This window comes from Myotis daubentonii, chromosome 3, assembly GCF_963259705.1.
Source record: "Myotis daubentonii chromosome 3, mMyoDau2.1, whole genome shotgun sequence".
Taxonomy (NCBI): domain Eukaryota; kingdom Metazoa; phylum Chordata; class Mammalia; order Chiroptera; family Vespertilionidae; genus Myotis; species Myotis daubentonii.
In genome coordinates, this window is record NC_081842.1 from 121,410,229 (window position 1) to 121,421,043 (window position 10,815).

The 10,815-nt window shown below is 44.0% G+C and overlaps 1 pseudogene; it reads left to right on the forward strand.

Annotated features, from left to right (window-relative positions):
* LOC132231891 (transcription factor IIIA-like) overlaps positions 1-8,593 on the forward strand; it is a 190,030-nt pseudogene extending 181,437 nt beyond the window's left edge.
* The last annotated feature ends 2,222 nt before the right edge of the window (positions 8,594-10,815 follow it).

Here is a 10,815-nt window from a genome sequence, read left to right on the forward strand (position 1 = left end):
TTGAGATAATTGGGCAGATCCATGAAGAAAAACGAAACTAGACCACCTTCTTACACCATACACAAGAATAACCTCAAAATGAAATAAAAAATTAAATGTCAGATGCAAAACCATAAAAATTATAGAAAAAATATAGGCAGTAAAATCTTGTAATTTTCTTGTAGTGATATTTTTTTCTGATATATCATCTCAGGGATACAAAAGAAAATAAATAAACAAATTAGACTACATCAAACTAAAACATTTTTTCACAGCAAAGGAAATCATCCACAAAATTAAAAAGAAAACCCACTGAATGGGAGAACATATTCACCAATGATATATCTGATAAAGGATTAATACCAAAGTTTATAAAGAACTTATAAAACTCAGCACCAAAAAAATCAAACAATACAATTAAAAAATGTGCAAAAGACCTAAATGGACACTTCTCCAAAGAGGACATATGGATGGTCAATAGACATATTAAAAGATGTTCAAAGTCACTAATCATCAGAGAAATGCAAATTAAAACCATAATGAGATATTACCTCATACCTGTCAAAATGGCTATCCTATATAATAAAAGCCTAATATGCTAAGTTTCTGGTTGTCCATTCAACCAATCAAAGTGTAATATGATAATGATATTCTAAGGCCTCTCAACCACATGCTATGACATGCACTGACCATCAGGGAGCAGACACTCTGACTGGTAGGTTAGCTTGCTGCTGTGGTCTGGCTGATCAGGACTGAGCAAGAGGGGCTGGACATGTCCTGGAGCCCTCTTGTGGTCCCTCTCCAGCTGGCCAATCTCTCATGTCCCTCCCCAGCCCCGATCGTGCACCCGTGGGTTCCCTCAGCCTGGCCTGCACCCTCTCTCAATCTGAGACCCCTTGGGGGATGTCAGAGATCCGGTTTCCACCCAATCCCACAACCCAGGCCAAGGGACCCCACTGGTGCATGAATTCATGACCGGGCCTCTAGTCATTAGTAAATCAACAAACAAGTGCTGATGAGGATATGAAGAGAAAAGGGAACCCTCCCACACTGTTGGTGAGAATGCAGACTGGTGCAGCCACTGTGGAAAGCAGTATGCAGTTACATTAAACAATTAAAAACAGCCTGACCAGTATGACTTAGTGGTTGAGTGTCCACCTATGAACAAGGAAGGCATGGTTAGATTCTGGGTCAGAGCACATGCCCAGGTTGTGGGCTTGATCCCCAGTGTGGGATGTGCAGGAGGCAGCCAATCAATTATTCTCTCTCATCATTGATGTTTCTATCTCTCCCTCTCCCTTCCTCTCTGAAAGCAATAAAAATAAATTTAAAAAGAAAAGAAAAAAATTAAAATCTAAACTGCCTTATGACCCAGAGATTCCACTTTTTGGAATATATCCAAAGAAACTCAAAACACTAATTTGAAAGAATATATGCACCACTATGTTTACTGCAGTTATTTACAATAGCCAATATTTGGAAGCAGCACAAGTGTCCATCAACAGATGAGTGGTTAAAAAAAAAATCAGTGGTGCCCTAACCGGTTTGGCTCAGTGGATAGAGTCGGCCGGCCGACTGAAGGGTCCCAGGTTGAATTCCAGTCAAGGGCATGTACCTTGGTTGTGGGCACATCCCCAATAGGGGGTGTGCAAGAGGCAGCTGATTAATATTTCTCTCTCATCGATGTTCAAAATCTCTATCCCTCTCCCTTCCTCTATGTAAAAAATCAATAAAATATATTTTAAAAAAAATCAGTGGTACATTTACACCATGGAATACTACTTGGCCATAAAATGAAGGAAATCTTACCCTTTGGGAGAGCATGGATGAACCTGGAGAGCACTATGCTAAATGAAACAAGCCAGACAAAGAAAGATAAGTACCATATGATTTCACTCATATGTGAAATCTAATGAACAAAATTAACTAACAAGCAAAATAGAGACAATATCCTAGATATAGAGCAAGCTGACTGTTGTCAGAGGGGAGCAGGTTTGGGGGCTGGGTAAAAAGGGGATTGAGGAAAGAAAAACCTCATAGAAACAGAACAGTATGGTGATTACCAGAGGAAAAGGTGATGGGGCTGGTAGAAGATAGTGCGGGGGGAGGGGGAGAGGGAGGGAGGGTAAATGGTGATGGAAGAAGTTTGACTTGGGGTAAACACATATACAGATGAAATATTATAGAATCATACACCTGAAACCTATATAATTTCACTAACTAATGTCACCCCAATAAATTTAAATAAAAAGTTTTTTAAATGGCATTACTTCTCAAGACTTATTATTTAACATTAGTATATTAGTTTACCCTCTCCAAATGTAAAATATGTGATATTAATGAGTCATATCTATGTTCCTTTAATGCAGAATATGAAAACTATAACTGAAACTAGAACTTATGTAAACACATCAATTAGCAGAGCATCTCTTATGACAAATTTCCATTTGCCCACTACTGCCAGAAACAATAATCACAACTTTGAAATCAGGAACTTAAAACTCATCTGCAGAATTCTCTGTTTCTTTGCAAACAGGCTACTCTTCAAAATACTACTATTTCATCATTAAGGAAATAATTTGGTAGTATTATTCACATTAGTCAGTTTGGAAAAGTTGTCATGGGGAATTATAAAGAAACACTTGTTACAAAGTGGGAGAGCATAAGCTTATCAAAATAACACCTTGCTCTTCATGGAGCTAACACATGCTTTTTCTACGAGAAGGGTGAAAACATCAGATTTTACCTTGAACATTCACTTAGCTACTGAGAGGTCAGCTCTTTCCCAGCACTATTAATATTGATTGGTTTTTAATATCTGTGAAAAAATAATAAGCTGCTGACTAGTAAATGCTTTCTAGGCCAAAAAGTTGCATATTTACAAAGAAAAAATGTAGCCAAGTTTTACATTATATCATAGATTAAGTCCTAAAATCTTACTACATAAAGCAGTTTTTGTTATAATAGAACTAGGGGCCCGGTGCACGAAATTCGTGCACTGGGTGTGTGTGTGGGGGGGGGGGGAGTGTTCCTCAGCCCAGCCTGCCCCCTCTCACATACAGGGAGCCCTCAGGCTTTGACCCCCATCACCCTCCAATCGCAGGATCGGCCCCTTGCCCAGGCCTGATGCCTCTGGCCTAGGCATTCAGCCCGGGCAGTGGGGACCCACAGCTGCAGCGGCCCCGCGATTGTGGGCTTCGCTTTAGGCCCAGGCAAGGGGCCCCTAGCTCCTGGGACTGCCAGCTTCGACCGTGCCCAGCTCCCATCACTGGCTCCACCCCTACTTCCTGCTATCACTGGCCAGGGCGGAAAAGGCACCTGATTCTCCTATCATGGCTGGGGGGCAGGGCAAAGGCGGCCCCAGGGCCGCCTTTGCCCTGCCCCCCAGCTCTTAGCTCCCCCCTAGGTTTCTGATCACTGTCAGTGGCAGGGGGCTTCTTCCTGCTTTCCCTTTTGCCTCCCTGCATTGTGCCTACATATGCAAATTAACCACCATTTTGTTGGCAGTTAACTGCCAATCTTAGTTGGCAGTTAATTTGCATATAGCCCTGATTAGCCAATGAAAAGGGTATCGTTGTACGCCAATTACCATTTTTCTCTTTTATTAGTGTAGATAATTTTTCTCTGGGAAATATCTTTATTCCTTGATAAGAAAGAGTCACAAGGAGGTTTTTCTCCACCTTGGTTGCTCTCCTCCCACCCCCAACTTTCTGCCTTTGAAGACAATTACTGATTTTTGGAGCTTGTAACCACTTTGAGAGCATAAGGCTATAGGCATAAGGATGGAAAGTCAACATGCAAAGTATATTAGTCAATTTTTCTTTCTAAGAAACCTTGAAATCTCAGTGCATTACAACAATAAAATTTATTTTCTTGCTCAAAAATGTGAAAGTCATCTCTGTCTCTGCTGGACTTGGCTCCAAGCTATGAGTTTTGTTCAAGTCTATTCTATGTATTTCCTCATTCTTCTGTGTCAGTGGCTTCCTAAGATAGTTCTTCTTATGATGGATCATAGTAGTGCATGAGAGTACAATATCTCTTAAGATCTTGGCTTAGAACTAGCACACACAGTTCCTTCCATATACATTCAATTGGCAAATGCATGTTGCAAGTCCAAGTCCAACATCAACCCATTCTAGCACACTGCAAGGTTATATTGCAGAGGAGAGTGAATGGCTGAGAACAATAATCCAGTCTACACAAAAGGATAAAAGAGCAGAAGGATAAAAAGACCTTGGGTCCTTGACGACAATGTGGAATAGCTGAACTAAGACTGGCCCTAGTTTTATCCAGACTTTAGTTTTATGATAAAAATAAGGCCCTATTTATTTAAGGCACAATTGCTACTTCCTTGTCTTAGGTAAATGCAACTGTTGCTGCTCCCTTGTCTTTTGGAAATGTAAGTGCACCTGGCTTCCTTGTGTTATGGAAATGTACCTTCTCCCAGGCTGTAGCCATGTTTTTTTCCATGGACCCCAATTCTAAAAATTCCCTAAGCCTGCCTGTATTCCCCTAAAATTCATGTTTCAGTCCCCAATATTCTATTTATTCTATTTATGTCCCTATAAAAAGGTTGCAGGTTCCAGTACTGGACAGGGCACATACCTAGGTTGCAGGTTCACTCCCTGGTCAGGGCATATATTGATGTTTCTATCTCACATGAATGTTTCTCTTTCTCTCTCTCTCTCTCTCTCTCTCTCTCTCTCTCTCTCTCTCTCTCACACACACACACACACACACACATTGATATTTCCCTCTCTCTCTCTCAAATCAATGGAAATATATTCTCAGATGAGGATAAAAAAGGATTTATGGTAATATTTATAATTGATAAAACCTTGGCTTAATCAGTGCTTTCTGCTATCTTCAGGATCCTTGATAATTCATTATAGGGTTCCTGTATGTGCATACATATACTCAGTGTTGCAGAAAATATAAGGATGACCACTATTTCTATTGAGGAAGCTAAAAGGCTAATTCCAATGTAACCCTGATATTTACTATGATGTGTCCATTTGTGGAACTGAAGACAGACACAAAGATAATAAAAAGAAGACCTACATAAGAAAGATAAACAAGAAGTATTTATCCTATGTGGAACTCATTGAGCTTCCATAATATGAAAAATACTGTTTAAAATGCATTTGAGACATTTTCTACTATTATTCCTCGAAATAGTTTTTTGGTTCCTCTTTGTCTCTCCTCTTTTTCTGGTGCTCTTATTATGTACTAGAGGCCCGGTGCACAAAAAATTGAGCACTCGGGGGAAGGGGGGGTCCCTCAGCCCGGCCTGTGCCCTCTCGCAGTCTGGGACCCCTTGGGAGATAACGACCTGCTGGCTTAGGCCTGCCCCCAGGTGGCAGAGGGCAGGCCTAATCCCTAGGTGCAGCCCCTGGTTGGGCTCAGAGCAGGGCTGATTGGGGAGTTGGGGCGCCTTCTCCTGTCATGCACAGAGCAGGGCAGACTGGGAGGTTGCGATGCCACCCTCAGTCATGCTCAGGGTAGGGCCGATTGGAGGGCTGCGGCGCCACCCCCTGTCACACACAGAGCAGGGCCCATCAGGGCGGCTAGGGCTCCATACCCTGTCATGCACAGAGCAGGGTCCATCAGGGGGTTGGGGAGCTCCCCCCTGTCATGCACAGAGCAGGGCCAATCAGGGGGTTGAGGAGCTCCCCCCTGTCACTCACAGAGTAGGGCCAATAGGGGAGTTGGGGCACCGCCCCCTGTCACACTCAGGGCAGGGCGGATTAGAAGGTTGGGGTGCCGCCCTCTATCACCCACAGAGCAGGGCCGATCAGGGGGTTGGGGCGCCGCCACTCTCATACTCAGGGCAGGGCCAATGGGGAGGTTATGGCTCTACCCCGTCACACACAGAGCAGGGCCTGTGGGGGGCGTGGAGGTTGGGGCCCCGCCCCCTGTCACACACAGAGCTGCAGGGCCATCAGGGGGTTTGGGCGCTGCCCCCTGTCACGCTGATCCCGGTGCCAGGAGGCCTTGAGGCTCCGCCGATCCCGGTGCTGGGAGGCATATTACCCTTTTACTATATAGAATAGAAGCCTGGTGCATGGGTGGGGCTGGCTGGTTTGCCCTGAAGGGTGTCCTGGATCAGGGTGGAGGTCCCCACTGGGGTGCCTGGCCAGCCTGGATGAGGGGATGATGGCTGTTTGCAGCTGGTCACACACCCTTCAGGGTGGGGGTCCCCATTGGGGTGCCTGGCCAGTCTGGGTGAGGGGCTGAGGGCTGTTTTCAGGCTGGGACTGAAGCTCCCAACCGTTCCTTTTTTTCTTTTTTTTTTTTTATTCTGGGCCAGCTTTAGCTCTGAGGCCTCGGCTGCTGAAAACAGGTTTCTGGCCTTTGTTTACCGTCTGTATTTGATACAATGTTGTGGTCCGGCTGGCTGAAGCCCCGCTGAGTAAAGCAGGTTTCTGGGGTCTTTTTAGCTTCTATATTTGCAACATAATTACTTAGAGTTGCAGCTGAGAGGCCGGCAAGTCAGGCGGGGAACGTTGGAGTCCTCCGTCACTGAAGCAAGCAAGCCTCCCTGTTCGCATCAGCTGCCTAGCTGCCGGCCGCCATCTTGGCTGCCAGTTAATTTGCATATCTCGCTGATTAGCCAATGGGAAGGGTAGCAGTCGTACGCCAATTACCATGTTTCTCTTTTATTAGTGTAGATGTGATGGTGCACCTGATAGTGTCTCACATTTCCCAGAGGGTCTGTTCATTTCTTTTCATTGTTTGTTTCTTGATGTTTTTTAGATTGGTCAATTTCTATTCATCTACCCCCAAGTTTGCAAATTCTTTTAAATTCTTTTATCTGATGAAATATTGCTATTACACATCCTTTTACTTTTAAAATATGCTTTCCTTTAGTTGTGACTATGTTTATAATTCCTATTTTGGAGACTTTTTTAAATATCAAAACTGAGCCCATTTTGTGTTGTTTGGTCATGGTAATGTTAGAAACATTGTGAGTTTACTTGAGCCAAACTGTCAACAATTGCCATGAAACAGAATGTCATCATATTGAGACAATGCTCTGGAGAATGGCAGTTTTTCACCTAGTTTTACAAATTATCATCAAATGAGGAGACATGTGTGGCTTACATGAAATCCAGTGGTGATAGATTAGGGAGGTGGAAGAAAGCAAAGTGTGAAACCTCTGGGATTAGATAAAAAGTAAAATGATAGACATATGCTTCTTTTACAAGATAGTTAACAGTCAACAATTAACACAATAAGAATAAGGAGGGAATTTGTGGTTTCACCCTGGTGCATTGGCTGTACCCTGAGGAGTCTGGAAAAAAGGGAAGTTACAAGTTACCCTGACATCCCAAAGGTATGTTATTTTAGATTCAAAAAGACAATAGGCTCAGTAAAAATCAAAGTTGATCTTTTTTTAGGGAAGATACCAGCCTAGGGCATGACGACCCACTATAAACTGCTCTTTAATTACAAAAGTTTTTATTTCAGACCATCCTTTGTAGTTACTTTAAATCTCAGAGATTGCAATTAAAAGTCTAGATCTACAGGTTAGCCATGAGAAGAAACTAAGTTGTGGGGTGCTTTGGAGCCCCTGGCATTAGTCCCTGAGCTGGTATCATCTGTGACCATCATTGAGGCTTTGGTCAGGGCCAGTGAGAGCCCTGCCCTGCTGCTCCCCAGGCTTCCTAGAAGGTTCATCTGCTCCTTCCAGAATTCCTATTAGAATAAGGCCTGGAAGTTAGATGTGCACCTGTGCAAGCACATGGGGGAGAGACCCTTTGTGACCATGAAGGGTGTGGCAAAGCCTTTGTCAGGACCTGAGCCACCATGCCCTGCTTCACAATGGAGAAAAACCTTTTGTTTGTGTAGGTAGCTAGTGGCTGTGACCAAAAATTCAACACAAAATCAAACTTGAAGAAACATTTTGAACACAAACATGAAAATCAACAAAAACAATATGTATGCAGTTTTGAAGGTTGTAAGAAGACTATCAGCAGCTGAAAACACATCAGTGCCAGCATAGCAATGAAACACTGTTCCAGTGCACCCCGCAGGCTGAAGCGACATGGGAAGGTACATGAGGGCTACAAATGTCAAAAAGAATACTCCTCTGTGGCAAAATCATGAACAGAGCTTCTGAAACATGTGCTAGAAACCCATAAAGAAAACATGATATGTGAAATATGCCAGAAAACATTTAAACACAAAGATTATCTGAAGCAACATATGAAAATGCATAACCCAGAAAGGGATGTGTGTCGATGTCCAAGAGAAGGCTGTGGTAGAACCTTCAGAGCCATATTCTCTCTTTTCATAAGAAATGGCCTCCGTTTCTATGTAAACTCACTGGTTGTGGCAATACTTTTGCAATGAAACAGCCTCACTAGGCATGCCGTTATTCATGACCCTGAAAAGAAGAAAATGAAGCTCAAAGTAAGACAAGCTTGTAAAAATGGAATTTGTCCTCCCGTCTCAGTGGATACATTCCTCCTAAAGGGAAACAAGAGCACAGATGATCATTGCCTAAAACTGGAGAGTTGCTGAATTGCACTGAAGACAAGGTGCTCTCCAAAGTTGCATTACTTACCCTCAGCTAAACATCCAATTGCTTTCCACAGATCAGTCAACTCAGGTATCGACAGACCTTATTGGAGGTTACACACCACTGCGATAAAACACGTGGTGCAATAAAGCAAGCTGAAATGCTTTTCTGGTGGAGTGCCTTGCCTTCAATTTGAAGAAAAAAAAATACAACATCTGTAAAACATAGTAAAGTGGAGCACAATAAAACAAGGCATGTGTGAAAAAAAAAGAAACTAAGTTGTGTCTACACAAATAGTGGGGGTAATCACATTGAAAATGTGAGTACTAAACTCAAGATTCCCCACTTCCATAAATATTTCGGAAAATTTGAAAACAAATAGGTGTTTGTTTATTACAGAATTATTCATATTATTTTAGCCACTTTTCCTAATATAAAGCAATACGGAATTTTGTACATAATAAAATAAATAAATGATGCCACTACTTTAAACTTTAAATAATGTATTTTTATGGTCAATAACATAAACCTATGAAATTTTAAGATTCAATATTTTCCCATAATTAATTTTCTATGTCTGAAATTTAAAAAGCACATTTAATGTTTTATGATTTTGACCAGAAAGGAGATATTTAATTGTAATATTTGTGAAACTTACTAATGCTTAATCAAAAATCTTGCCATATATATATGCAGGTGGCATAGCCAGGGCTCAGAAAGGTTAGGAAACTCACCCTAGGCAGCACAGCAGGCCAGGGCCGCCACTCTCCAGAGCCTCAACATGGGATTTGGGATTTGGACTTTGCTCAAAAACAGGTGTGTGGGGACCTGGGAGGGAACGCCTCCAGGTCCTCCTCTCTGTCTGGTCTCGGATCCCTAGCCCTCAGCGATCCTGGTCCTGAGTACTCAGTCCATTGCCCGCCACATCCTTCCAGCCCTTTCCCTGAGGCCAGTTCAGCCATGGCTATGCTGAACGGAACCAGAGCACAGAGGAGAGCAAGCTCAGCCCCAGGGGCCTTAGTTGGAGGTGGAGGGATCCACCATCCCAAAGCAGGATTTCTCAGCACTCTTGCTCTTCCCTTAGGGCTGAGTCCCTCCCTTAGCCTTCCTGGGTTCTCTGTGTCTGTCTCTCTCACCCTGTGCATCTCTCTCCCTGTTCCTTGCTGTCTGATCCTGCTTACTCATTCCCCATGTCTCCCTGGGCCTTTTGTCTCTGTCTCTCATCGGATCTCTGCCCGTGGAGAACACCCCTGCTGCCCCCGCAAAGGAACACACAGCAGAAGAACCCACCTTTTCAATAAAAAATGACAAGTGGGAAACAGAATGAATTAAAAAGATAACTTTAAAACAATCTATGTGTCTGCAAATACATCCCAAATGGCAGCACTTTGGTGGGGGTGGCAGGATCAGGACATGTTGGCCACATGTTCTGGAGCCTCAGACACAAAGTGTAGGGGACTCAGCTCCTCGCTATGGACCCCTCCCACTAGCCACCTGGGATGGCAGGGTCTGGGGAAGGGACTTAGTCTGTCCTCACCCTCGTGACCCCCACCTGATTCCATAGATCCTTTCTCCTGTTCTGGCATCTGCAGGTCCCTCTTACTTCCCCAGTACCTCCAAACCTTCCTATGCTGCCCCCAATTTCCTTCTGTGCCAGCCCTCCTTCCCACGCAACACACACAGATTGCACCCTCTCCTTCCCTCACCCCCAGTCTTCTACCCCATACTTCTTCCTGTCCTGCCTGCCTTGCCTCACCTCTATTCTGCCCTCCTGCCCCAGACTTCCCAGCAGCCCTGGTTCTGGGAGAAATGGTTAGAGTAAAGCTTTCTTTGGCTGGAAGAGACTCTCCAGGGAGCTGCATGCAAAAAGGCGCTCCCAGTCCTGTACCTACAACTGTTCTGTCCTGCCAGATGCCAATCAGAAATTGTCTCTGGAGATAGAGGGTAGCAGACGTAGGCTCTGTCCTTTGAAGCTCCTCATCAGGAGGAAACTGTCCCCCCCCAAAAAAAAAAATAAAAAAAGTTCACCCTGCTGCCTCCCTTATGACTTTCAGCAACCCTCATTTGCCCCTTTCCCTGGAAGTGGAAGGATTGGAGCACATCTGTATATATCTATACATATAAAGAGCTGGGGTCTGTCACATCCAAAATGACAGAAGGCTAGACCTAATGCCCAGGTTGGCACACAGCAGGCTCTGGTGGGTGAGGACATGTGGCAGTGGGGACAGGAACAGGGAAGGTGGGGCTGGCACTCACACTCACTCACAAATGCACACACACACAGGCACACACAGGTGCCCACTAGCTCACAG